Source organism: Saccopteryx bilineata, chromosome 3 (genome assembly GCF_036850765.1).
Source record: "Saccopteryx bilineata isolate mSacBil1 chromosome 3, mSacBil1_pri_phased_curated, whole genome shotgun sequence".
In the NCBI taxonomy this organism is placed as follows: domain Eukaryota; kingdom Metazoa; phylum Chordata; class Mammalia; order Chiroptera; family Emballonuridae; genus Saccopteryx; species Saccopteryx bilineata.
The window spans coordinates 133645300-133672143 of record NC_089492.1 but is presented as its reverse complement, the minus strand read 5'-3'; the positions used below and the strand labels follow the sequence as shown (position 1 = coordinate 133672143).

Sequence of the window (26844 nt, the reverse complement as noted above, 5' to 3'; positions counted from 1 at the left end):
TGTTGGTGTCAGGGTTATGTTGGTCTCATAAAATGTGTTAAAAAGTATTGCCTTTACTTCAATTTTCTGGAAGAGTTTGAAAAGAATAGGTACCAAATATTCTTTGAATGTTTGGTAAACTAGTAAAGTCATCTGGTCATGGACTTTTATTTTGGGGATAATTTTTTACATTTGTTTCAATTTTCTTACTGTTTATATGTTTATTTAGGTTTTGCAATATCTTATGATTCAGTCTAAGAAGATTATATAGTTCTAGGAAGTTATCCACCTTTTATGAATTATTGATTTTGGCAGCATATAGTTTTCCACAGTATTCTAGTATGATCCTTTTTATATCTATGATGTGTATGGTAACTTCTATTTTATGTCTGATTTTGTTTATATGCATCATTTCTCCTTTTTCCTCAGTGGAACTATTCAGGGATGTTTCTACTTTTTTAAGATGTAATGTTAGATTGTTTATTTGGAATACCTCCTATGTTCTAAGATAGGTTTGGAATGATATAAACTTCTCTCTTCTTACTTTTTTCATTGCATCTCAGAAGTTTTTATATGTTGTCATTCATATTTGCCTGTATATATCTTTCAATCTCTCCTTTATGTTTTCTTTGACCTAGTCAAAGAAAAATAATATTTTGTTTAATTTGCACATTTCTATGGGTTTCTTTACTTCCTTTTTCAGTTCATTTCTAATTTCAAAGCATTGCAGTCAGAGAATATGCTCGGTATAAATTCAATCTTTTATAATTTGTTGAGGCTAATTTTGTGACCTAACATATGATTGAGATTTAAGAATGCACAATGTGCTCTGGATAAAAATGTATAATCTGATATTCTGTGATGTAAATGTCAATTATGTCCATTTTGTCTTACATGTCATTTAAGGCCAATATTGTTTTATTGAGTTTCTTTTTAGATAATTTATTTAGAGCTGTCATTGGAGTATTAAGCATCATAATTATGGTTGTGTTTCTGTCTGTTTCTTTTTTTTTGTTCTTTAAGTACTTGCTTCCCCTATTTTGGTGCTCCACACTTCAGTGAAAAAATACTAAGAAGTTTTACATCTTCTTGCTGTGTGTTTCTTTCATTATATAAAATGTCCATTAAAAAATGCATACTCAAAAAATTATAAGACTCTAAATATAATTAAGAAAGGTACAAAAAAGTGGAAACATATATTGTTTTCATATTTAGAATTAGTGTTATTAGAATATCTATGCTACCAAAAGCAATCTATAGATTATATGTAATTCCTTTCAAGACATCAATGATATTCTTCAAGGAACTGTAACAAATATTCTAAAAATAAATATGGCACCACAAAAGACCCCAATAACTACAGCAATCTTGAGGAAGGAAAATAAAGTTAGAATAAGCATGCAATTTAATATTGAACTTTTCTACAAGATCATAGAAATCAAAACAACATGGCACTGGCATAAAAACAGACATATAGCTTAATGGAACAGAATAGAGGCCCCAGAAGTAAAGCCATACCTTGATGGTGAATTAATTTTTATTCTGATTCTGAGAGTACATTTATTAAAGCTTGGGAAAGTGAAACAAAAAAAGGGCTAAGAATAGAAGAAACAACATTAGAGGGCCCAGGCACAGCTCTTTTGCTCTCTAGAAATGTTATAGGAAAGAAATGAGCTTAGGCAGGGTTGCTTTGGCTCACTGAGATATAATTGTCACAGTGGCAGAAGTGAGTCAAGGCAGTGCTACTATTGGCTTACTGGCAAGTCAGAGAAAACAAGGCTCTGGAGATAGGTTTAGGGTGTAGCCCTGAGAGAGCCACTACTGAGGAAAGAAGAGCCCAAAGGGCTGACTGAGTCAGTTTAAAAAGTAACAACCCGCAGCCATGCAGTTCTTTTATCTGCTTCCTAGAACAACTTGCTGTACAAGAAAGAAAAATATAATATATAAATGATCAAGAAAAATGATTCAAAACTCCTCCTCACTACCTTCCCCTTCCAGAGACACAAGGGACACATATATTTACAAAGGGAACAGGCACCTTTCACATGAAAGTTGTAAAGGTATAAAAGACTCAAGAAAGCCAACTTTAAGAAGCCAGTGTCTTGATGCCTATTGGATCCCGCTGCTTTGCCTACAAATAAATCCCTTTCTTCCAGCATGTTGTCTGGGTGTGTTTGTCCTCCACAAGTTGCTTCTTTTGTTCATGCAACAGTTTCTGGTGCATTGGCTAGGAAGCATGGAGGAATGGCTTTCACAATTGGTGTACTCTGAGCACCTCCATTAGGCTGTCCCAGAACCACCCTGTAGACAAGGCCCACTGAGCGTGCCCTGGGGATTTCTTCATATGGATGCCTCAACAAGATGGAGCAAGGGGAGAATACCCTCTGTCCATCCCAGAAAGAATCAGACAAAGGAGAAATGGGAGATCAGGGGCGCACTTGAGTTACAGTAAAGCAAACTGGGCAAGAGTAGCTAGCTTAGAGGTCCTGCTCTAGTTGGGCTGATGGGCTGATTGATTACCCTCCAGAGGGCAGGTTAGAAGTGTTAGGAGGCTATGTGAAAGAGAGTAAGTATGGAGTAAATGAGACAAATATTTGGGGTTTCTGACTCCTTCCCACAGGGCTGAAGTGACTGTTGAGTTCAGAGCCATAGGTCCATAGGGCAGCTTGTATGGCTCAGAAGCAGAATTGCATGCTGATGGTTTATATTAGCCTGCCATAAGCCAGAATAGTCCGATAACTCTGCAAGGTAAGCAGCCAGTGACAGACGAAGTGAGTGATGTCCCCTCCAAATTCCCCCCACTATTTCTCCATTTCCTCTATGTGGTATGATCATTGTCTTTTAAAGAAGGTAAGGGAGGTTCACAGAAAAATCCCACCCTAGCCATGATGACAAGAACTCTATGAAGAACCCTTGATCACCAGGGTTCTTAGGCCTGACCCGTGGTGGCGCAGTGGATAAAATGTAGACCTGGAATACTGAAGTCACTGGTTGGAAACTCTGGTCTTGCCCCATCAGGGCATATACTAGAAGCAACTACTGAGTTGATGCTTCTGGCTCCTCCTCACTCTCTCACACACACTCTCTCTCCTTTCTAAAATCAATAAAATCTTTTTAAAAAAGAAAAAGAAAAAAAAAACAGGAAGAAAGGGTTCTCCAGGGATTATTGAGTCACCATGTGCCTAGGGAAACTGAGAACCTTGTGTGAACTGAAATAACCAAGTCTGGGTTGGGTGGCCAGCAGAAGGGAGCTTGCATAGGTCTATTGTGCAAAAAAAAAAAAAAATGTGGCAGATGGTCACTGGAGATCCAGGCCACCATAGCCAGTTTCCTTATATAGACACTTAGCTTATGCTAATATTGCACTCTTCCCCTTGGCTCAGAGGTCCGGCATCCACTGTACTAGTAGGAAAGGCAGGAAAGCATTTCACACAACCCAAGGAGCAGATGCCATCTCCAGTACCAGAAACCTTAACCTATGATGAATCAAAAGTAGTAGAAACCTTTTCACCCCTCCTTATGTACAGGTGAAGCTTTACCCTTCCATATCTGGACCCTCGCCTGACTCAGAGACTGCCCACTGTCCCTGATGGGATGTGATCTACTAAGCAAATTAAAGGCTACTATACCTTTTGCTGACAATAGCTGGCTAGATTTGCAAGTGTAAAAACCTAGGCTTATTTTAACCCTAACAATTCCTGGAGAGGAGGAGTGAAGAATTTTTGCCACCAAATGTGGGAAAACACCCAGTCAGAAGTTGACCCAGAGATGGACCAGAGTCTGGGCTAAGACAATCCTCCAGGGCTGGTGATAAACCAAGTGCCTGTGTGAACAGAGTTAAAGCCTGGGGCCATGCCTGTCAGCCAGAGACAGTACCCAATTCCTCAAGAAGCCTTGGAAGGAATCCAGGTATATTTTCCAGAGGTCCAGGGAGCATGGCATTATCATCCCATGCCAGTCACCCTGAAACAGGCTCTTATTATTTGTCAGGAAACCAGGAACCAATGACTACAGGCCAGCACAAGACCTGAGAGCAGTAAATGAGGCAGCAGTAACTCTGTGTTCAATAGTACCAAATCCCTACACCCCCCTAAGCCTCCGGCCTGCTCAAGCTTCTTGTTTCACTTGCTTGGACTTAAAACATGCTTTGTTCAATATAAGATTAACTCCTGAGAGCTGTGAACTGTTTGCCTTCTAGTAGGATGACCCACCTACAAGAGCAAAGGTGCAGCACACCTGAACCCAACTTCCACAAGGGTTCAAGAACCACCACACCAACTTTGAGGAAGCCCTTGCTTGTGACCTCCAGCTGTTTCCAGCACAGGACATTGGATGCATCCTCCTTCAGTATGTAGATGACTTGTTGATGGGCCACAAGACTATGCAATGATGTGCTCAAGGAACGAATGAGCTCTTATATCATCTAGAATAAAAGTAGATATAAGGTCTCCAAAAAGAAGACCCAGATCTGTCAGAGGTAAGCAAAGTACTTGAGATTTATTCTCCAGCTGGGGAGAGGAGGCTAAGGATGGAGAAGAAGAAAGTAATTCAAAACATCCTGATCCCCACCTCTAAGAAACAGGTCAGACAGTTCCTGTGTGCAGTAGGATTCTCCCATTTGTGGATCCCCAATTTTGAAGTACTGCCAAAATCCCTCTATAAGGTCACAAAGGGGAGAGAAAAGGAACCCATGGAGTCGGGGCTTGATCAAGACTGTGTTTTGCAGACTCTCAGAAAGGAAGTGCAAGTTGCCCCAGAACTAGGCCTTCCTGATCTAGCAAAACCTTTTATGTTGTATGTCTCTGAAAGAAGCAAAATGGTGGAAGATACGTTAACTCAGGACCTAGGTTCATGGCCTATACCTGTTGATTATTTTTCCAAACAATTAGTTGGGTCAATAAAGACTGGGTCTCATGTTTAAGAGCATTGGCAGCTACAACTCTGTTAGTACAAGAGGCAGATAAATTAATTCTAGGACAAGACTTCAAGATGCAGGTGCCACATGCTATAGTGACTCTGATGAATGCAAAGGACATCATTGGCTTACCATTGCTGCCTCACTACACACTAAATCTTACTATGTGAAAACCCATCACTGGTAATAGAAGTGTGTACCACTTTAAATCCAGCTATGATATTCCCAGTGCAGGAGGAAGAATTGCCTGTAGGTGCTTGATTCAGTATATTCAAGCTGGCAGAACTTGCTAGACCAGCCCATGAGAGACTCAGACTGGAAGCATTAGGTAGACAGAAACAGTTTCTGTCAACTCAAGGGGAGAGAGGCAGTCAGGGTATGCAGTGGTAACTCTGACAGAGACTGTGGAAGAGCAGCCTCTACCCCAAGGCACCTCCACTAAATGAGCAGAACTGATTGCTCTGACTTGAGTCTTGGAGCTCAATGGAAAAAAAAAAAGAACAAACATCTTTACTGACTCTCATTTTACCTTTCTTACTCTCCAAGTACATGGGGCAATATACAAGGAAAGAGTGCTCTTGACCAACAGAGGAAAAGATCTTAAATATCCAGGAGAAATTCTCCAGCTGCTAGAAACAGTCTGGAAGCCAAAACAAGTAGCAATAATTTACTGCCATGGGCATCAAAAGGGAGAACAATACAAGCCCAAGGAAATGCTGGAGCAGATGCTGAGGCAAAGAGGGCCTCTCCTGTGCCCTATCACAAAGTCATTATAATCCCTCTCATCACATGGGCCCCAAACCTTGCCTCCAAATACTCCAAAAGAGAAAAGTTAGATAGAAAAACAAGGGGCAAAAGAACTAAAGGGTGGCTCGATGCAACTGCCAGCTGGTAAAGTTGTAGTACCTCCCACTTTTTAGGACCAGTAGTGGTCCTAGCTCTCTATACTGTTTCTTACGTAGGACAAGAAAAGACAGAAAAGCTGCTAGGTAGATACTTCTATATCCTTCTCCTAGCAACTCTGGCCAAGGAAGTCAGCCTACAGTGCCCAACTCGCCATCATAACAACACAAAACAAGGACCTTCAGTATCCCCAGGTATCTAGTCTTTTGTGGCAGCCCCTTTTGAAGATGTTCAGATGGATTTTACCAAGATTCTCAGAAGCCAAGGCTACCAGTTCCTACTAGTGCTAGTATGCACCTACTCAGGATGGGTAGAAGCTTATCCTACCCAGACTGAAAAGGCCAGGTAAGCAACAAAAGCATTGCTAATAGAAGTAATTCCAACCTGACCAGGTGGTGATGCAGTGGATAGAAGTTATTCCAGCCTGACCAGGTGGTGGTGCAGTGGACAGAGCATTGGACTGGGACTCAAAGGATCCATGTTTGAAACCCTGAGGTCTCCAGCTTAAGCACGGGTTCATCTCGTTTGAGCAAGGCTCACCAGCTTGAGCCCAAGATCTCTGGCTCGAGCCAGGGGTCAATTGGTCTGCTGTAGCCACCCAGTCAAGGCACATATGAGAAATCAATCAATGAACAACTAAGGAGCTGCAATGAAGAATTGATATTTCTCAGCTCTCTCCCTTCCTACCTGTCCCTCTCTCAGACTCTCTCTGTCTCTGCCAAAAAAAAAGAAGTCATTCCAAGGTTTAAACTGCCATGCCTTTGTAGCTAAAATGGTACTTGAGAGAGCTCAAGCCTTGGGCATCACTTAGAAACGTCATGTGGCATACAGACCTCAGAGTTCGGGGAAGGTGGAATGCATGAATAGAAACGTAAAGTTCAAGTTTAGCAAATTATGTCAGGAAACAAGTCTTAAATGGGAGCAAGCCTTACCTTTAATATTGTTTAAAGTCTGGTGTATCTCATCCAAAAACATCAGATAGTTCACCTAATGAGGCATTTATTATACAATACGCTTTCATCAATGTTATGTAGCTTGGTGGAGGGGACTCAACTGAGATTCTAGTCTTTGACCCACACTTGGCCTCTTAAAGAAAAAGAATGGACAAGGGAAACAGACTTATTAGAGTCTTTTCTAGTACTCAGTTGGAAATGGTAGTGGCCACTCTGCCTAGAGCTTCTAACTGCCAGTGCAGCTCTATTTCTTCTAGCTCCTGGGGAGTGTTTGAAGTAAAAATGGCAGTTGGATGGTGAGGAAAATGGATAGATGGACCAACAATGACCCAAACCACCATCAAAGAGACTCCCAGTCAGGTTACATTGATGTTTGATACATGTGCAGCCATGATTCATGTGAAAATAGGGGATGGGAATACTTGTGGGTCCCTCAGCTGGAAGGAATGCTACATGGTAGAAAAAAAGTACATATGCTCACAAAGTTCAACCTGTGAAGCTAGCTATGTATATTGGTCATGTGTCCTATGAGAAACTTGGGAAAAAGATAGATCAGAAAAAAGGAGGTGCATCTGAGAAAGGGAGTAGCTTTGTCAAGTTGCACTACCCATGAGTGCAATCCATTCAAAATAGTTATTACCACCTGACCAGGTGGTGTTGCAGGGGATAGAGCATCGGACTGGGATGCGGAGGACCCAGGTTTGAGACTCCAAGGTCGCCAGCTTGAGCACGGGCTCATCTGGTTTGAGCAAAAGCTCACCAGCTTGGATCCAAGGTCGCTGGCCCAATCAAGGGGTTACTCGGTCTGCTGAAGGCCCATGGTCAAGGCACATATGAGAAAGCAACCAATGAACAACTAAGGTGTTGCAATGCACAACAAAAAATTAATGATTGATGCTTCCCATCTCTCTGTTCCTGTCTGTCTGTCCCTGTCTATCCCTCTCTCTGACTCTCTCTCTGTCTCTGTATAAAAAAAAACCCAAAACCCAAAAAACTAGTTATTACCAAGCCACTGGACCCCCACTGGAATGTTGGAGAAGTGATAACATTTGGCATTGATGGAACAAGAGTAGATCATACTATTCCAATCATTATCTGAGGCTAGGTGCAGGGCCACCCAAACAGAGCCTTTCAAGTCTATGAAGAGGCAGCTAAAACCCCTGCCCCTCCCCATCCCAATCCACTAAAATCCTATTCCTAGGATTGGCAGAAAGAATAGTTCATCCCCTGAATGTCACCTCCTGCTATGTGTGAGTGAGTAATACTATGATGGGGGATCAACGGCTATGGAAAGCCAAAAAACTGGTACCCTCTGAGGCTTTGCCAGATACCACTGCTGCCTGGGCCTCTGACGGCAGTCAGTGTATTTTAAAATATGTTACTATAAGACAGTATTTATTGCTCTGCCAAAGAAGGAGGGAATTATACTTAATCAGTTAAGGAATTTCTTTGCCTCAGCCAATGGTATTATAATGCATCCTCTAATAAGAGCATGTGGTGGGGAAACCAAATAGAAAACATTCTGTTGGCCACGTTTCCAGCACTGGCTGAGGCCTGGTGCACCCCCTCACTGAACACAAAATTGGGTAGCACCAAACAAACTCTATTGGATCTTTCAGAACAGAGCCTAGACCCACCTCTCCAGAAATTAGGAAGAGAGTTAGTTCTATAATTGGGATGATAAAACCTTCTTTCTTTTCTTAGGATAAGAAAGCTGCTTGGCTACCCAGCCTCTCAGGCCTAAAGCCTAACAAAGACAGAACTCCTGAAAAGAGAATGAAAAGAGAATGAGTGGACCCCAGAATGGATAATCCAATTCTACAAGCCCACCATCTGGGCAAGGATGAATCTTGGGGATACTGTACCCCCACTTACATGCTAAACCAGATTATCCAATTACAGGTTGTCTCAGAAATTATCACCAATGATACTGGGAGGGCCCTAGCTCTCCTTGTGCATCAACAAACCCAGCTGCAAAATGCCATTTACCAAAACACAAAGGCTTTAGACTATCTACTAGCAGCAGAAAAAGGAGTGTGTGGGAAATTTAATCTCACTAATTACTGCCTACGAACAGATGAACAGGGTCACGTGGTTGAGGGTCCTGTAAAAAAGATGACAAAATTAGCACATATACCAGTTCAAGTCTAGCATGGGTGGAACCCCAGCAGCCTTTCTGGGGGATGGTTCTCCACCTTAGGAGGGTTCAAAACCCTAATAGGAGGAGTATTGCTACTCCTAAGAATGTGCTTGGTAGGCCTGTGTTTGCTGCTACTCTTGGTGAATAGCATAAAGAGTATAATAGAAGCAATAGTGCAACAACAATCTACAGCCCATATACATTTTACCCACCACTACCAAACACTCCCTCAGAGTCCAGATGAGAAAAGTGAAACTCCAATAGAAAGACTTCTGGAGTCTCAGATGGAGAAATAGGACAAAGGGGCACAAAGGGCTAACTGAGTCAGTTTAAAAGGTAATAACCCACAGCCATACAGTTCCTCAATCTATCTACTTCTTTTCATTTAAAAAAGAAGAAATTGACTAAGGATGAAAAAAACTGACAATAAAATAAAGACAGTGATTTGAGAAAATAGAAACATGCAAAAAAAAGTTAAACTATACTACCATCTTATACCACATTCAAGAATGAACTCAAATGCATTAAAGACTTAAATTTAATATTTGAAACCATAAAAATCCTAAAAGGAAACACAGGAATTAATTCCTAAAATTTCTTACAACAATATTTTTATATATATCAATATATCTCTTCAAGCAAGAGAAACAAAAGAAAAAACTAAACAAATGGAATTAAATCTTCTAAAAAGTTTTTGCATAGCAAAGGAAACCATCAACAAAATGAAAATAAAATCCACTGACTGGAAGGACATATTCACTAATGATACATTTGATAAAGGGTCATATTCAAAATTTATAAAGAACTTATACAGCTCAACACCAAAAAAATATCTATTAATAATTTGAAAATGGGCAAATAACCTGAATACACACTTAACCAAAAAAGACAAACAGATGGTCACTAAATGCTCAACAATGCTCAACATAACTAAGCATTGGAAAAATGTAAATTAAAACCACAATGAGATATCCCTTACACCTGTCAGAATGGCTTTTATTAAAAAAAAAAAAAAAAAAAAAAAAAAAGAACAACAAATATTGGCAAGGATACAGATATGGAGAAACGAAACCCCTGTGTACTCTTGGTACAACCAGTGTGGAAAACAGTATGATGTTTCTTCAAAATATTAAAAATAAAATGGCCTTGAAACCCAGTGATTTTACTTCTGGGAATATCACAAAATAAAACAGAAACACTAATTTGAAATTATATACGCACCCTATGTTCATTGCAGTGTTATTTATTACAATGGCCATGATTTAGAAGCAAACCATTGGTAAATGAGTAGATTAAAAACCTGTGCTACCAGTGGCCAAGACATGGCAACAGCCAAAATGCTCTTCAATAAAGGATCAGATAAAGAAGATGTGGTATTATATATAATAAAATACTACTAGCCATTAAAATGATGACATAATATCATTTACAACAACATTATACTGAGTAAAATAAGTAAATCAGAAAAAATTAAGAACTATATGATTCCATACATAGATGGGGCACAAAAATTGAGACTCATGGACATAGACAGGTGTGCAGTGGTTACCAGGGTAAGGGAAAGGTGGATAGGGAAGGTGATAGAGGAAAGGGGCGGTGCTGAAAGAAAAGCAAAATATAGGGTGACAGAATTTGATTTGACTTTGAGTGATGGGTATACAACATAATCAACTGTCCAAAGAATATAGAGATATTTTCTCTATCTATGTACTCTCATTGACCAATATTACCTTGTTAAATTTAATTGTCTAAATAAATAAAAAATAAAATAAGAAAAAAACCTGTGCTACATTTACACAATGGAATACTACTCAGCCATAAAAAGAAGAAAATCTTACTCTTTGTGACAGCATGGATAAACCTGGAGAGTGGTTATGTTAAGTGAAATAAGCCAATCAGGGAAAATCAAATACCATATGATCTCACTTATATGTAAAATCTAATGAACAAAATATACAAACAAATAGAAAAAAGAGTCATAGATACAGGGAATGCACTGACAGTTGTCTGAGGGGTGAAGGTTTGGGGAGAGGGGCCAGAGTGAAAAAGGTACAGGAAATAAGCAGAAAAATAGAACCAAAAAACAAACTGATAGACAAAATAATATGAATCTCTGACTTAGTCTGAAGCTACATATAACATATCTCCCAAAATTCTGCTTGTCTCATTAAAATTTGTTACTCAAACTTCCAAAGGTCAAGAGCTACTAAAAAGAATGTCAGGTACTAGTAGTATCTGCAAATTTCCTTTTCAACAATTGCTAAGGCATAAGATAATTTTACTTGGAGAATGAATAACAACTAAGAAGGTAGTATTTACTTTATTAATTTTAGAATTTGGCCCTGGCCGGTTGGCTCAGTGGTAGAGCGTCGGCCTGGCGTGCGGGGGACCCAGGTTCAATTCCTGGCCAGGGCACATAGGAGAAGCACCCATTTGCTTCTCCATCCCCACCCCCTTCTTCCTCTCTGTCTCTCTCTTCCCCTCCCGCAGCCAAGGCTCCATTGGAGCAAAGATGGCCTGGGCGCTGGGGATGGCTCCTTGGCCTCTGCCCCAGGCACTAGAGTGGCTCTGGTCACAGCAGAGCGACGCCCCAGAGGGGCAGAGCATCGCCCCCTGGTGGGCAGAGTGTCACCCCTGGTGAGTGTGCCGGGTGGATCCCGGTCGGGCGCATGCGGGAGTCTGTCTGATTGTCTCTCCCCATTTCCAGCTTCAGAAAAAAAAAAAAATTAGAATTTGAGTCTGCAGTACTTTAGTCGATGCAAATGTTTAAATATTTTCCCTTTGAGGCCTCAGTCAGGTATCACATCATTCTGATAAACCAAGGTCACAGGTTCAATCCCTGGTCATGGCACATATGTGAATCAACCAATGAATGCATAAATAAATCAAACAACAATTTGATGTTTCTGTTTCTCTCTGTATCTCTTGTCTTTTCTCTCTTTAAAATCAATTTAAAAGTGTTGGAAGAACTAAAAATATGAAGAAAATGAATGCTTTACCTTTTGTAAATGGTCACCAACACACACAAATGTAAGGCTAGGGCAATGAGGCAAGAGGGTGAAATGAGAAAGAGGAGCCATTGAGAATGCGGAGAAGAGGTAAAGGCAAAGAGCAAGAGAGGACAAGGCCATGCTGAGGAAGATCAAATTGTATGGATGAACCAACAGAATTTTCCTAAATTAAAGCAAGAAATTGTTTAACAGTCCCTTCTGATGTAACAGATGTTACAGTAAAAGATTGAGGAGATAAAATAACCTTTCAAAACCATATAGTGGGCCCTGGCCAGTGGCTCAGTGGAAAGAGCATCAGCCCAGTGTATAGTTGTCCAGGTTTCAATTTTGGGTCAGGGTGCACAGGAGAAGTGACCATCAGCTTTGCCCTACTCTTCTTTTCTTCTCTTCACTTTTCACAGGAGGTGGTTGTATTGGTGCTAGCATGACCCTGGGCACTGAAGATGGTTCAATTAGAGCTCATTGGCCTCAGGCATTAAAAATACCTTGATATTCAAGCATCAGCTTCTGATAGGGTTGCTTGGTGGATCCCAGTGAGAGCACATGCAGGAGATGGCCTCACTATCTCATCTTCTCTCATCTAAAAAAAGAAAGAAAAATTAAAAAAAAAACATGGTAGCTTTTTTAAGGTAGTATATAGAATAGAAAGCTGAGTTCAAGAAGAACAGCAGTAAACCAGGGAGATAAGAAGAAAAAATTGGGACTCAAGAGCTTGAGTGGAAATGACAGGCAGAATGGGAGGGTCAAGGCTGTGAGAGGCACAACTTCTCTCTGATGTTCAGTGTAAATGAGGCAGAGTTTTGTCCCCTGGAAGAGGAAGCTACTATAGAGCACTGAGGAAACAATGATTTACTGAGTTCAGAGATCAAACACCAGCTCTAAGAGTCAGGAATTTTATCTCCTGGTGAAATTCTGCTTTTGCCATTTCTATTGCTAACAAATCTCATCCCAGGTAGTGACAATGAGAACAAACACAGCACTGTAATAGTAATCCTTGCCAGAATTGTGAGTGTGAGTGGTCTAGATGAAGGTAAGCTGTGCATACTCCTGAGGTCTGGGCCTGCCCATCTCCAGGCCTCTTATACCTATATATTTTGGATGCTGAGGATGAAGCCAGAGGCATTGGTACAGGCAAAAGTTTCTGGCATTTCGTTGTTCAGACTCTGGGGTTTATTTTTCTGGATCCTTCTGGTTTTCATTTGTTTTTCCCCATTCTCTTGTTTTTGTTTCTTTTTACTTTTACTATTCCTTTACTACCCACAGCTTTCCAAGAGCTAACCTCTTTCCATGTCATCAAGATATCATCATTTGTGAACAGCACCTGGCAACAAAATCAATGCTCAGGGATGCTGTATTACATGCAGATTCAAGGCTGGGATAGCGAATCAAGCACTGTCATTGTCCTGAAGCTTTGGTCTAAAGAAAACTTCAGCAATGTGAAGGTGACTGGGCTGGAGGAAATATTCTGGTTCTATATCATTGGATTCCTTCAGGTAGTACAGGATCATGTCAGTGAATTCCACATGACATGTAAGTGCAGTCCTCTGATCTGGGTAGATTACCAATAACATTTCTCTCTCTCTCTCTCTCTCTCTCTCTCTCTCTCTCTCTGGATTCATGCTACTACATCCCAGGATCTTTCTCTCCTCTTTCCCAGTTTATCCTACTGTATGCACACACTTCTCTAGAGCAGTCCTCCTCTTAGACTGAGACTCCACATTTCCACAAAGTACTTCAGATTTTTCTTGCTTCTTGCACTCTTATCTGATAAGAATTCCCCTTTGTTTGTGTCTAAATCTTTCTCTCTTAAACTCCAAACAAGATGCCCTCACTTTTCCTACCCTATCCAGGAGTAAATGAACTGGGTAGCAATAGTTATATCTGACAAATAGCCTTTAAAACAAAGGCTATAGTAAGGAATTAAAAAGGTCAGTTCTTAATAATAAACACAGAATCAAACAGGAGGATATAACCATTGTAAATATTTCTGTGGCTAATATAGGAGCACATAAATATATAAAGCAGATTTTGATTAACATAGAGAGTGAGATGAATAGCAACACTACAATAATAGGGAATTTTAATACCCCACTAACATCACTGGATAGATCCTTCAGACAGAAACTTAACAAAGACAGAGCAGCCTTAAATGACATACTACCTTAACTGGATTTAATACCTATCTTCAGAACCATCCACCCCAAAGCAGCAGAATATACATTTTTAAAGTGCTCATGATACATTCTCTAGGATAGACTACATGTTAGGACACAAAACAATTCTCAATAAAATTAAGAAGATTAAAATCATATCAAGTATCTTTTCTGATCACAATGGCATGAAATTAAAAATCAACTACAATAGAAAACCTGAATAACATTCAAACACTTTGCAGCTAAATAGAAGTTATTAAATAATGAATGAGTTAACTATGAGATCAAGGAAGAAATAGAAAATTTCCTTAAAACAAATGAAAATGAGCATAAAAATACTCAAAGTTTATGAGACTCAGCAAAAGCAGTCCTGAGAAGGAAGTTTGTATCATTACAGGCATACATTATGAGGCAATAAAAAGCTCAGATAAACAACTTAACCCTACATCTAAAAGAATTAGAAAGAGAACAAAAATTAAAGCCTGAAGGAACATAATAAAGATCAGAACAGAAATAAATGATATAGGGGCTAAAAACAATACAAAAGATCAATGAAACCAAGAGATGGTTCTTTGAAAAGGTAAAGAAAATGGACAAACCTTTAACCAGACTCCTTAAGGAAAAAAAGAAGATTCAAATAAATAAAATTAGAAATGAAAATGAAGAAGTAATAAAACTAACACTGCAGAAATACAAAAGATTATAAAAAAATACTATGATGATCTATATGCCAAAAAAAAAAAAGGACAACCTAGGTGAAATAGATAAATTCCTAGAAACATCCAATCTTTCAAAATTCAATCTAGAAATATCAGAAAACCTAAACAGATGAAATACAACAATAAAATTGAAAAAATTATCACAAAATTCCCAACAAAAAAATGTCTTGGACCATATAGCTTCACAGTCTGATTTTACCAAATATTCAAAGAAGGAATAACACCTACCTTTCTCAAGCTATTTCAAAAAATTCAAGAGGAGGGAAGATTTCCAACCTCCTTTTATGAGGCAAGCATGAGCCTCATTCCAAAACCAGATAAAGACACTACAAAGAAAGAAAACTATAGACCAATATCCCTGAAGAACATAGATGCTAAAATTCTCTACAAAATATTAGCAGGCTGAATTCAGCAATACATTAAAAAAGTCATACATGATAATCAGTTGGGATTTAATTCTGGGAAACAAGGCTGGTACAATATTTGAAAATCAATCAATGTGATTTATCACATTAACAGAAGGAAGGATAAAAATGACATGAATATTATCAATAAATGCAGAAAAAGCAATTTATAAAATCCAACACCCATTTGTGATTAAAAAAAAAAAAACTCTCAGCAAGGCCCTGGCCGGTTGGCTCAGTGGTAGAGCTTTGGCCTGGCATGTGGAGTCCTGGGTTTTATTCCTGGCCAGGGCACACAGGAGAAGCACCCATCTGCTTCTTCATCCCTACCCCTCTCCTTCCTCTCTGTCTCTCTCTTCCCCTCCCACAGCCAAGGCTCCATTGGAGCAAAGTTGGCCCGGACACTGAGGATGGCTCCATGGCCTCTGCCTCAGGTGCTAGAATGGCTCTGGTTGTAACAGAGCAACACCCTGAAGGGCAGAGCATCACTCCCTGGTGGGCATGCCGGGTGGGTCCTGGTCAGGTGCATGCGGGAGTCTGTCTGATTGCCTCCCCGTTTCCAACTTCAGAAAAATACAAAAATAAAAACCAAACAAACAAACAAACAAAATTCTCAGCAAAGTGGAAATACAAGGAAAATACCTCAACATAATAAAGGCCATCTATAAAAAACTGACAGCCAATGTCATACTCAATCTGCAAAAATTAAGAGCAATCTCATTAAGATCAGGAACAAGTCAGGGGTGCCCATTTTCACCAGTCTTATTCAACAGAGTTCTGTAAGTTCTAACCACAATAATCAGACAATAAGAAGAAATAAAAGACATCCAAAAGAAAAAAGAAAAAGTAACACTATCATTATTTTCTGACATGTTACTGTACATAGAAAACCCAAATGTCTAAGTAAAAAAATTACTAGATCTGATAAATGAACTTGGCAAGGTAGCTTGATATAAAATTAATATTCATAATTCAGTGGCATTTTTATACTCCAACAACAAACTGTCTGAATGAGAAATTAAGGAAACAATCCCCTTCACTATTGCAACAAAAAAATAAAGTACCTAGGAATAAATTTAACCAAGGAGGTAAAAGACTGATATTTGGAAAATTATAAGACCCTAAAAACGTAATCAAAAATAATACAAACAATTGGAAGTATATACCATGTTCATGGATAGGAAGAATAAACATCATTAAAATGTCTATATTACCCAAAGCAATCTATAAATTTAATGTAATTTCTGTTAAAATTCCAATGGCATCTTTCAAAGATGTAGAACAAATATTTCAAAAATTTATATGGAACCAAAAGAGAACATGAATAGCCTCAGCAATCTTAAAAATAAATAATAAAGTGGGAGGTATCACATTTCCTGATAGCAAATTATACTACAAGGCCACTGTAATCAAAACAGGTTGGTACTGGCTTTAGAACAGGCATATAAATCAATGGAATAGAACATAAAACCCAGATATAAATCCATGCCTTTCTGATCAATTGATATTTGACAAAGTAGGTAAGAGCATATAGTGGAGTAAAGACAGTCTCTTTAATAAATGGTGCTGGGAAAATTGGACAGGTACATCACCAACTTATACCATTCATGAAAATAAAAGTAAAATAGATAAAAGACTTAAATGTAAGTTGCAAAACCATAATAATAGTCAAGGAAAACATAGGCAGTGAACTCTCTAATATCTCTCGTAGCAATATTTTTGCCGATTTATCTCCACGAGCAAGTGAAATAAAGGAGAAAACAAACAATGCAATGCAACTATATCAATTCAAAAACTTTTGCACAGAAAAAGACACCATGAACAAAATAAAAAGACAACCCACACAATGGGAGAATATATTTGCCGATACATCTGATAAGTGGTTAATAATAAAATTTATAAAGAACTTCTAAAACTCAACACCAGGAAAGTAAACAATCCAATTAAAAAATGAGCTAAAGAACGGAATAGACTTCTTCAAAAGAACAAACAGATGGCCAATAAGCATATGAAAAAATGTTCAACATAATTAATCATCAGAGAAAAGCAAATTAAAACCACAATAAGATATCACCTCGTACCTGTCAGAATGCTGCTCACTAGTAAATCAACATACAATTAGTACTCGCGAGGGTAAGAAGAAAAGGGAACTCTCCTACACTGCTGCTGGGAACGTGGAATAATGAAGCCACTGCAGAGAACAGTATGAAGTTTCCTCAAAAAATTAAAAATGAAACTGTCTTTTGACCCAGCTATCCCACTTTTATGAGTATATTGTAAGAATACCAAATCACTGATTCAAAAGAACATATACATTCTCATATTTATGGCAGCATTGTTTACAATAGCCAAGATCAGAAGACAGCCCAAATGTCCATCAGTGGACAAGTAGATTAAACAACTGTGGTGCAGTCCTGGTCAGTTGGTTCAGCGGTAGAGCGTCGGCCTGGTGTGTGGAAGTCCCTGGTTTGATTCCCGTTCAGAGCACACAGGAGAAGAGCCTATCTTCTCCACCCTTCCTCCTCTCCTTCCTCTCTGTCTCTCTCTTCCCACATCGCAGCCAGGACTCCATTGGAGCAATGTTGGTCCAGGCACTAAGGTTGGCTCCATGGCATTTACCTGAGGCACTAGAATGGCCCGATTACACCAGAGCAACCACCCAGAGGGACGATATTTTCCGTGCTTGCATGCCAAATGGATCTCAGTTCAGCACATGCGGGAGTCTCTCTTCTTGCCTCCCCCCATACTGCTTCTCACTTCTGAAAAATAAACACACACACAAAAAGCTATAGTGCATATACACGATGGAATACTACACAGCTATGAAAAAGAAGGAAATCGCCTTTTGCAATGGCATGACTAGACCTGGAGATTATTATGCTAAGTGAAGTAAGCCAGGCAGAGAAAGATAAATATCATATGATCTCATTCATATGTGGAATCTAATAAAAAAAGTGAACTGAGTAACATAATAGAGGCAGTGGTGGGGTCACAGAGAGCAGAGGGACAGCTGTCAGAGGGAAGAGGATTGAGGGGATGGGATCATTAAAGGTGAAGAGATTAGTGAAATTATATATACATAACACATTGATACAAATAACAGGACAGCAAATCCCAAAGGGAAGGGGGTGAGGGAGACAATAGCATGGGGGTGAGGGAGTTATATTGGGTAGGACACTTGAATTCATGTTAACACATATTAAAATTAATAAAAAAAATTTTTTGACGATTTATGTAATGGCCACTTCATTATCTATTATATTTTATTAATAATATAAAAAATAAAGAAACAGTAATCTTTAACCATAGAATGAAGATATTATAGACAGTGTAGTTAAATGAAGAAGTATAGAATTCTGTGGTGATCAATGCTTCTTTTTTCTTAGAAAAGAAAGAAAATCATTGGAGACTTTTCTGTATGTTCCCGGATTGGGATCAAATTGGCACTATGCTTCTGAAGATGCTCCAACCAACTGAGCTATCCAGCCAGAACTTAAATTCTCCAGACATGTTTAAATAAAGCCCTGCAGTTACCATGCAAGTGTGTCAGGAGTTCCCCTGGGGATGGGCAGTGTCTTTCTTCGGAATTTATATATGATGGGTAGGTCATCCTGATTGGTGAATTGAGTATTTGTATCATGGAAAGCCATAAGGATTTGGATAAAAACTAAAAATTATAACTTTAAGTTTAACATGAAAACTCTTTCCAAGTTTAAACTAAGTTAGTTCAATTTAAATAATGTACTGAACAGCACAGAATAAAATATTTCCACAGTAGTTCTATTGCACAGCACCATTCTAAGTTGTGTGTAGCATAATTTAAAGCTCCTTTAGCTACATAGCAAAAACGTAGCAAAATGTGAGAGGAAAGATGGGATTTCCATTCTAAGTTAGCACTTTGAGGACCTCAAGCATATGTAATAATTTTAGCAAGTGGACCCAGTTTATGTCAATAGCCATGACTGTAATGATACGTGACAGGTGGTGACTGAGGCCATGGCAGACAGGGCTAGGGATTCTCACACAGGTTTTCAAGGTGGGAACTAAATGCACTCATTGGTGAGTTTATGAAAGAATCAGAATTATTGAAGGTTTTTAGAAATCTGAAAATAGTGCAATTTTAGAAATCTGAAAATAGTGCAATTATCACTACTGTCCCTACATCAGTAGGGACAGGATGTAGGGACAGTAGTGATAATTAGACAAATGTGGATTGATACTACTAAAGAGATATATTTTGTATCCTATACTGTGCTTATTTTGGACAGTATTGACTTCAGACATTCACATGAATAAAGCTGTTATCTAAAGGAAAATCACTTTGAAAAAAGATGAGCCCTCAGAGATAAAATATTACTTGCTTTGCAAATTGTATAGAAGGGAAAAAAAGCTAGAATATATAAACCTAAAAATTAACCATAGGAAGGAGTTGGCTGTGTGGGCAGAGGTGGAAAATTGAATAATTGCTGAGTAGATTAATGGGACTTAGAAAGGCCCCATTGTGTGACTATGGAGGACAGTCTGGGCACTCACCCTCTTCTAGACCTATGATGAAAGAGCAATGTGTTTCAAATTGAAGATAATTTTTATTATACAAAACTTTAGTTGTCTATTGTTTAGAGATATAATTATTGATGTTATTTTAAAACTTTGTTTACTTTATAATAAATTGACATTTTTTATTCCCATATTATTAAAGTTATAAATCAGAATTTTTTGAAGAAAAAACTGGTCATGCTTTTGGTAATTACAAAGGATTGATATTTTCAATAATAGCAGATAAAGTATTTCCTTAAATTTATTTTAAAAATATGAGTTTAGATCAATTCTAGGTAGTTTCCCTCACTCATCATTTTCTTAGTCAGGAAATTCAATTCATTTAAAGCATGTCTATTAATATATATTTCCAGAGAATATTTCTCTTTTGGCAGGATGATTAATGAAAGAGGATATGTGAGTGTGACAATGGGATGCTCTGAGAGAAAAGCATAGGAGGGGAAATTTCTTCTTAAATTAAACCTGACTGCAAAGAGTAAATTTTTTAGTCAAAAAAGGTTTTAATAGAGTGACATCACGGAAATGGTGCCATGAGCAGCGTGTACAACAGATCTCCCCAAAATCTCAACAAATTTATCAACTAGAAACAGAAAAATTTATCCTTGGAGCATTCCAGAGTTCCACACACACTGAAGGCAAAAGGGCTGTTATCACTTGAATCTGAGAGACGGGATGGAGCTGAGGGTGTGGAGGAAGCTAACTACCGCACGGACGTTCATTCAAGCTGAGGAGGGAGTGTGCCTGTGGTGAGTCAACCCACCCATGCAACTGCCCACCCACACTCGGGGAGGAACAGCCTGAGCGCTGCCCGCATGCCATGAGAAACTGCGCACCTCGTGCCGCGGTCCAGACACAGAGCTCCCTTGTGCCGCAAGTGTCCCCAGCAGCCCAGGCACTGCTAGCGAGCGTCCCCAGCCACTGGCGTGCCCAGAGCACCCCATTTGCTTGCGTGCCCTGAACGTCCCACTCGCCCATGCGCCCAGAGCACCCCACTCACCCGCATACCCAGAGTGCCCCATTCTCCCGCGCGCTCAGTGCACCCCAGCCACCAGCAGCAAGGCAAGCGGGAAGGGCACCAAAGCTATCTTCCCTACACCAGAGCTTCTCTCCGTGGGCGGGGCACCTCACCCAGCCATTCAAGCTAACAATCAAGTGTTGGGGGAGGGGCGCGCGGGCAGCTTGAAATACTTTCTGGAGCACAGCTACAGATCCAATCACTGAAATTAGCTTAACCCACAAAATCTGCGCACCCACAGGGCTCTAATTGATAATATCTCTCTCAGTTCAGCGATCCAAGACAAGAGGCGTGATATTTTTTAGTGCCTCTCACTAAAGGGGCAGGGGCAACTTCTGATTAACAGAGCCTTCATATTCAGGGATATACACTAACAAGAGGGACTTGGCAGATGTTAAGATCTATACAGCAAGCAGCGACTAGTGCCTCTTCTTCCCAGCCAAAACAGGCTACAAAGTGTGGAAAGCCTGGGTTGAGTGGTCCAACTGAATGCTAGGCGCTGAACAGGCCTAGAGGCTTATTGAAAGTCACCTTGACAACAATTGGCTCCCAGCCCTGCCTGATTACTCTGGAGGCTCTGACTGCCAGAGCCTTACCCAGAGCCTTGCGCTGAGTGGGGATAGAGTGGGGATTTCCCAGCTCTTTGAGCCTCTTACTCCACAGGCAGAAGCAGTGGCAGCCTCATAGCTGGATCACCAGGCTGCTAATTCAGGAAGGGGAGACTAGGAGAGAGGCTCCTGGAAAGCAAACTCTCTCATTGTTGGACCATTGTTGGACCCTGCAAACGCCAACAAGCCTTGACTACCAATGAGACTAAAGCCAATTATATGACATTGCCATAGAATCCCATCAACAGCAAATCCCTACTTAAGCATGACACAGGGGCAGAGCCTGGGGCACAGAGTCACCGACCAGGAAGAGGGAGAGAATAGAAAAAGGAAGAAGTTAACCTCTCAAAATCAAGAAAAATCCACAGACTTTATAACTCGTTCCACTATCATTTCGTTGTTGTTTTTTGTTTCTTCTCTCTTATTGCCTTTATTATTATTATTTCTATTTCCTCCACCTTGTTCCTTTTATTCTCTGTCCATCTTATGCTTCCCTTTTCTTGAACTACACTACCCATGAGTCTTACATTTTATTTCTTTTCTTCATCCTTACTCTCCTTTAGGGTTACACTCCAAAACCCTTAACTCTCACTCTCTCCCCTTTTGGTTTTTTTCTTTTCCTTTTTTTCCCTTCATTTTTCTCTTTTTCTTATTTCTCCCTTTCTATTCATTTCTTCTTTTCTCCTTTTACTTTTCCTCCCATTCAATCCTCAATCACAAACAAATTATTTAATTTGGGACTCAAGGTTTTTTTTTTGTTTTTTGTTTTTGTTTTTGTTTTTGGTTTTTTGTTTGTTTGTTTGTTTTTGTGGAATTTTGGGTACTTTTTACTTTGCTTTTTAACTCATTAGCATTCCTCCCAACCCAAGGTCTCCATTGTATTTAGTCTTTGCTCCACTTAATACAACAGATTTTTACTTATTTTATTATTTTTTTCTTTAATTATTATTATTTTTTCTCCTTTTTTCTGTTTCCCTCTTATCCCTCTCATTATATCTCTTAGTCAATCATCACTTACAAGCAAATCATTTTATACTTGTCTAAGGTTTTCTCCTTTTTTTGCATTTAGTAGGTCCCTACTACCTTTTCTGCCCCTTGAACTCTTCACCCCAAATCAGGTCCTCCATTATAGGAAGTTTTTGTTCCATTTAGCATAATATAATTCACAGGTCATCATGATATTTCCCTAAGGAAGGGAGAGGAAGGGAAGAGAAGAAAGAAAAAAGGGGGAAAATAAATTATTACTGTTTTTTTGTTTGTGAGGTGTTTTTCTTTTTTCCTTTTTTCTTCTTTTTTTACTTTATATTCTTTATTAATTCTAATTAGTGCTATCAACAAGACCACCCTCAAATGCCAATAAGAATAAGGAAATAGAATATTATGGATACAAAAGATAGAGAGGTAACACAAATAGATGTGGAAAAATCTATAGAGAAAAACTTTAACATATTGGAAACTTTGGAGCTAAATGATAGAGAATTTAAAATAGAAATCCTAAAAATACTCAGAGATATACAAGAAAACACAGAAAGGCAATTTAGGGAGCTCAGAAAACACCTCAATGATCACAAAGAATATATTACCAAGGAAATTGAAACTATGAAAACAAATCAAACAGAGATGAAAAACTCAATTCACGAGCTGAAAAACGAGGTAACAAGCTTAGCTAATAGAACAGGCCAGATAGAAGGTAGAATTAGTGAAATAGAAGACAAGCAACTTGAGGCACAATAGAAAGAAGAAGAAATAGACTCAAAAATAATAAAAAATGAGAAATCCCTACAGGAATTGTCTGACTCCATCAGAAAGAATAACATAAGAATAATAGGAATATCAGAGGAAGAAGAGAAAGAAAATGGAATGGAGAATATACTCAAACAAATAATAGATGAGAACTTCCCAAGCCTGTGGAAAGAACGAAAGCCTCAAATTCAAGAAGCAAACAGAATACCGAGTTTTCTTAACCCCAACAAACCTACTCCAAGGTATATCATAACGAAGATGGCACAAACCAATGACAAAGAAAAAATTCTCAAGGCAGCCAGGGAAAAGAAGAATACAACATATAAAGGAAGGCCTATTAGATTATCATCATATTTCACAGCAGAAACCCTACAAGCTAGAAGAGAGTGGACCCCAATATTTAAAGCCCTGAAAGAGAGGAACTTTCAGCCAAGAATACTATACCAATCAAAGCTATCCTTCAGGTATGAAGGAGATATAAAAACATTTACAGATACAGAAAAGATGAGGGAATTTATCATCAGAAAGCCCCCACTCCAGGAAATACTAAAGGGGGTTTTCCAACCAGATTCAAAGAACAAAACAAAACAAAACCACAAGTAACAGCTCCACCAAGAACACAATAAAACCAAATTTATACTGTGACAACAAAAGAAAAAAAGGGGGGGAGAGGACGGAGATTAACAGTAGCAAAGGACGATGAAGTGCAGAAATACTCATAAGATAGGGTACTACAATGAATATGGTAGGTACCCTTTTCATAACTTAATGGTAACCACCCTTAAAAAAACCACCACCAAAACACTTGACTTAAAAAAGGTAGCAACAGAGGAAAGAAGTATGGAATACAAACAAACAAAAACAAATGATAGAAAAACAAAAGAGAAGAATCAAACAAGATACAAAACTAACAGAAAGCAATTTATAAAATGGCAATAGGGAACCCACAAGTGTCAATAATTACACTACATGTAAATGGATTAAACTTACCAATAAAAAAACACAGAGTAGCAGAATATATTAAAAAAGAAAATCCAACTGTATGCTGCCTACAAGAAACACATCTAAGCAACAAGGATAAAAACAAATTCAAAGTGAAAGGCTGGAAAACAATAATCCAAGCAAACAACACCCCAAAAAAAAGCAGGCATAGCAATACTCATATCTAATAATGCTGACTACAAGACAGAAAAAGTACTCAGAGACAAAAATGGTCATTTCATAATGATTAAGGGGACACTGAATCAAGAAGACATAACAATCCTTAATATATATGCACCAAATCAAGGAGCACCAAAATATATAAGACAGCTACTTATTGACCTTAAAACAAAAACTGACAAAAATACAATCATACTTGGAGACCTCAATACACCACTGACGACTCTAGATCGATCATCCAAACAGAGAATCAATAAAGATATAGTGGCCTTAAACAAAATACTAGAACACCTGGTTATGATAGACATCTACAGGACACTTCATCCAAAAGCGACAGAGTATACATTTTTCTCTAGTGTACATGGAACATTCTCAAGAATTGACCATATGTTGGGCCACAAAGACAATATCAGCAAATTTAGAAAAATTGAAATTGTACCAAGCATATTCTCTGATCATAAAGCCTTGAAACTAGAATTCAACTGTAAAAAAGAGGGGGAAAAACCCACAAAATTGTGGAAACTAAACAACATACTTCTAAAAAATGAATGGGTCAAAGAAGAAATAAGCGCAGAGATCAAAAGATAGATACAGACAAATGAAAATGAAAATACGACATATCAGAATCTCTGGGATGCAGCAAAAGCAGTAATAAGAGGAAAGTTCATATCACTTCAGGCCTATATGAACAAACAAGAGAGAGCCCAAGTGAACCACTTAACTTCACACCTTAAGGAACTAGTAAAAGAACAAAGACAACCCAAAACCAGCCGAAGAAAGGAGATAGTAAAAATCAGAGCAGAAATAAACGAAATAGAGAACAGAATAACTATAGAAAAAATAAATAAAACAAAGAGCTGGTTCTTTGAAAAGATCAACAAAATTGACAAACCCTTGGCAAGACTCACCAAGGAAAAAAGGCACAGGACTCAAATAAATAAAATCCAAAATGAAAGAGGAGTGATCACCACAGACATCATACATATACAAAGAATTATTGTAGAATACTATGAAAAACTATATGCCACCAAATACAACAATCTAAAAGAAATGGATAAATTCCTAGAATAATACAATCTTCCTAGACTGAGTCATGAAGAAGCAGAAAGCCTAAACAGACCAATCAGCAGGGTGGAAATAGAAAAAACTATTAAAAACTTCCCCCAAAATAAAATTCCAGGCCCAGACGGTTATACTAGTGAATTCTATCAAACATTCAAAGAGGACTTGGTTTCTATTCTACTCAAAGTCTTCCAAAAAATTGAAGAAGAAGCAATACTTCCAAACACATTTTATGAGGCCAACATAACCCTCATACCAAAACCTGGCAAGGATGGCACAAAGAAAGAAAACTACAGACCAATATCTCTAATGAATACAGATGCTAAAATACTAAACAAAATACTGGCAAACCGAATACAACAACATATTAAAAAAATAATACATCATGATCAAGTGGGATTCATCCCAGAATCTCAAGGATGGTTCAACATACGTAATACGGTTAACGTAATACACCATATCAAAAAAACAAAGAACAAAAACCACATGATCTTATCAATAGATGCAGAAAGTCTTTTGATAAAATACAACACAATTTTATGTTTAAGACTCTCAACAAAATGGGTATAGAAGGAAAATATCTCAACATGATAAAGGCCATATATGATAAACCATCAGTCAACATCATATTAAATGACATAAAACTGAGGACTTTCCACCTTAAATCAGGCACAAGACAGGGTTGTCCACTCTCTCCAGTCTTATTTAACATGGTGCTAGAAGTTCTGGCCAGAGCAATCAGACAAGACAAAGAAATAAAAGGCATCCATATCGGAAAAGAAGAAGTAAAGGTATCATTTTTTGCTGATGATATGATCCTATACATTGAAAACCCGAAGGACTCCACAAAAAGATTACTGGAAATAATAAACCAATACAGTAAGGTCGCAGGATACAAAATTAACATACAAAAGTCCATAGTTTTCTATATGCCAACAATGAAACACTTGAGAACGAACTCTAAAAAATAATCCCCTTCACGATTGCAACAAAAAAAATAAAATACCTAGCAATAAACATAACAAAGAATGTAAAGGACCTATATAACGAAAACTATAAAGCATTGTTAAGAGAAATGAAAAAAGACACAATGAGATGGAAAAATATTCCTTGTTCTTGGATAGGAAGAATAAATATAATTAAAATGGTCATATTACCCAAAGCAATATATAAATTTAATGCAATTCCCATCAAAATTCCTATGACATTTTTTGAAGAAATGAAACAGAAAATCATCAGATTTATATGGAACTGTAAAAAATCCCGAATAGCCAAAACAATCCTAAGGAAAAAGAATGAAGCTGGGGCCATTACAATACCTGACTTTAAACTATATTATAGGGACTCGATAATCAAAACAGCATGGTATTGGCAGAAAAAGAGACACTCAGACCAATGGAACAGAATAGAAAGCCCAGAAATAAAACCACATATATATGGTCAAATAATCTTTGATAAAGGGGCCAACAACACACAATGGAGAAAAGAAAGCCTCTTCAACAAATGGTGTTGGGAAAACTG

General features: G+C 38.4%; 1 pseudogene; it reads left to right on the top strand.

Moving 5' to 3' along the window:
* Positions 1 to 4181: 4181 nt before the first annotated feature.
* Positions 4182 to 26844, top strand: part of LOC136329882 (T-cell surface glycoprotein CD1b-1-like) — a 44735-nt pseudogene continuing 22072 nt past the window's right edge.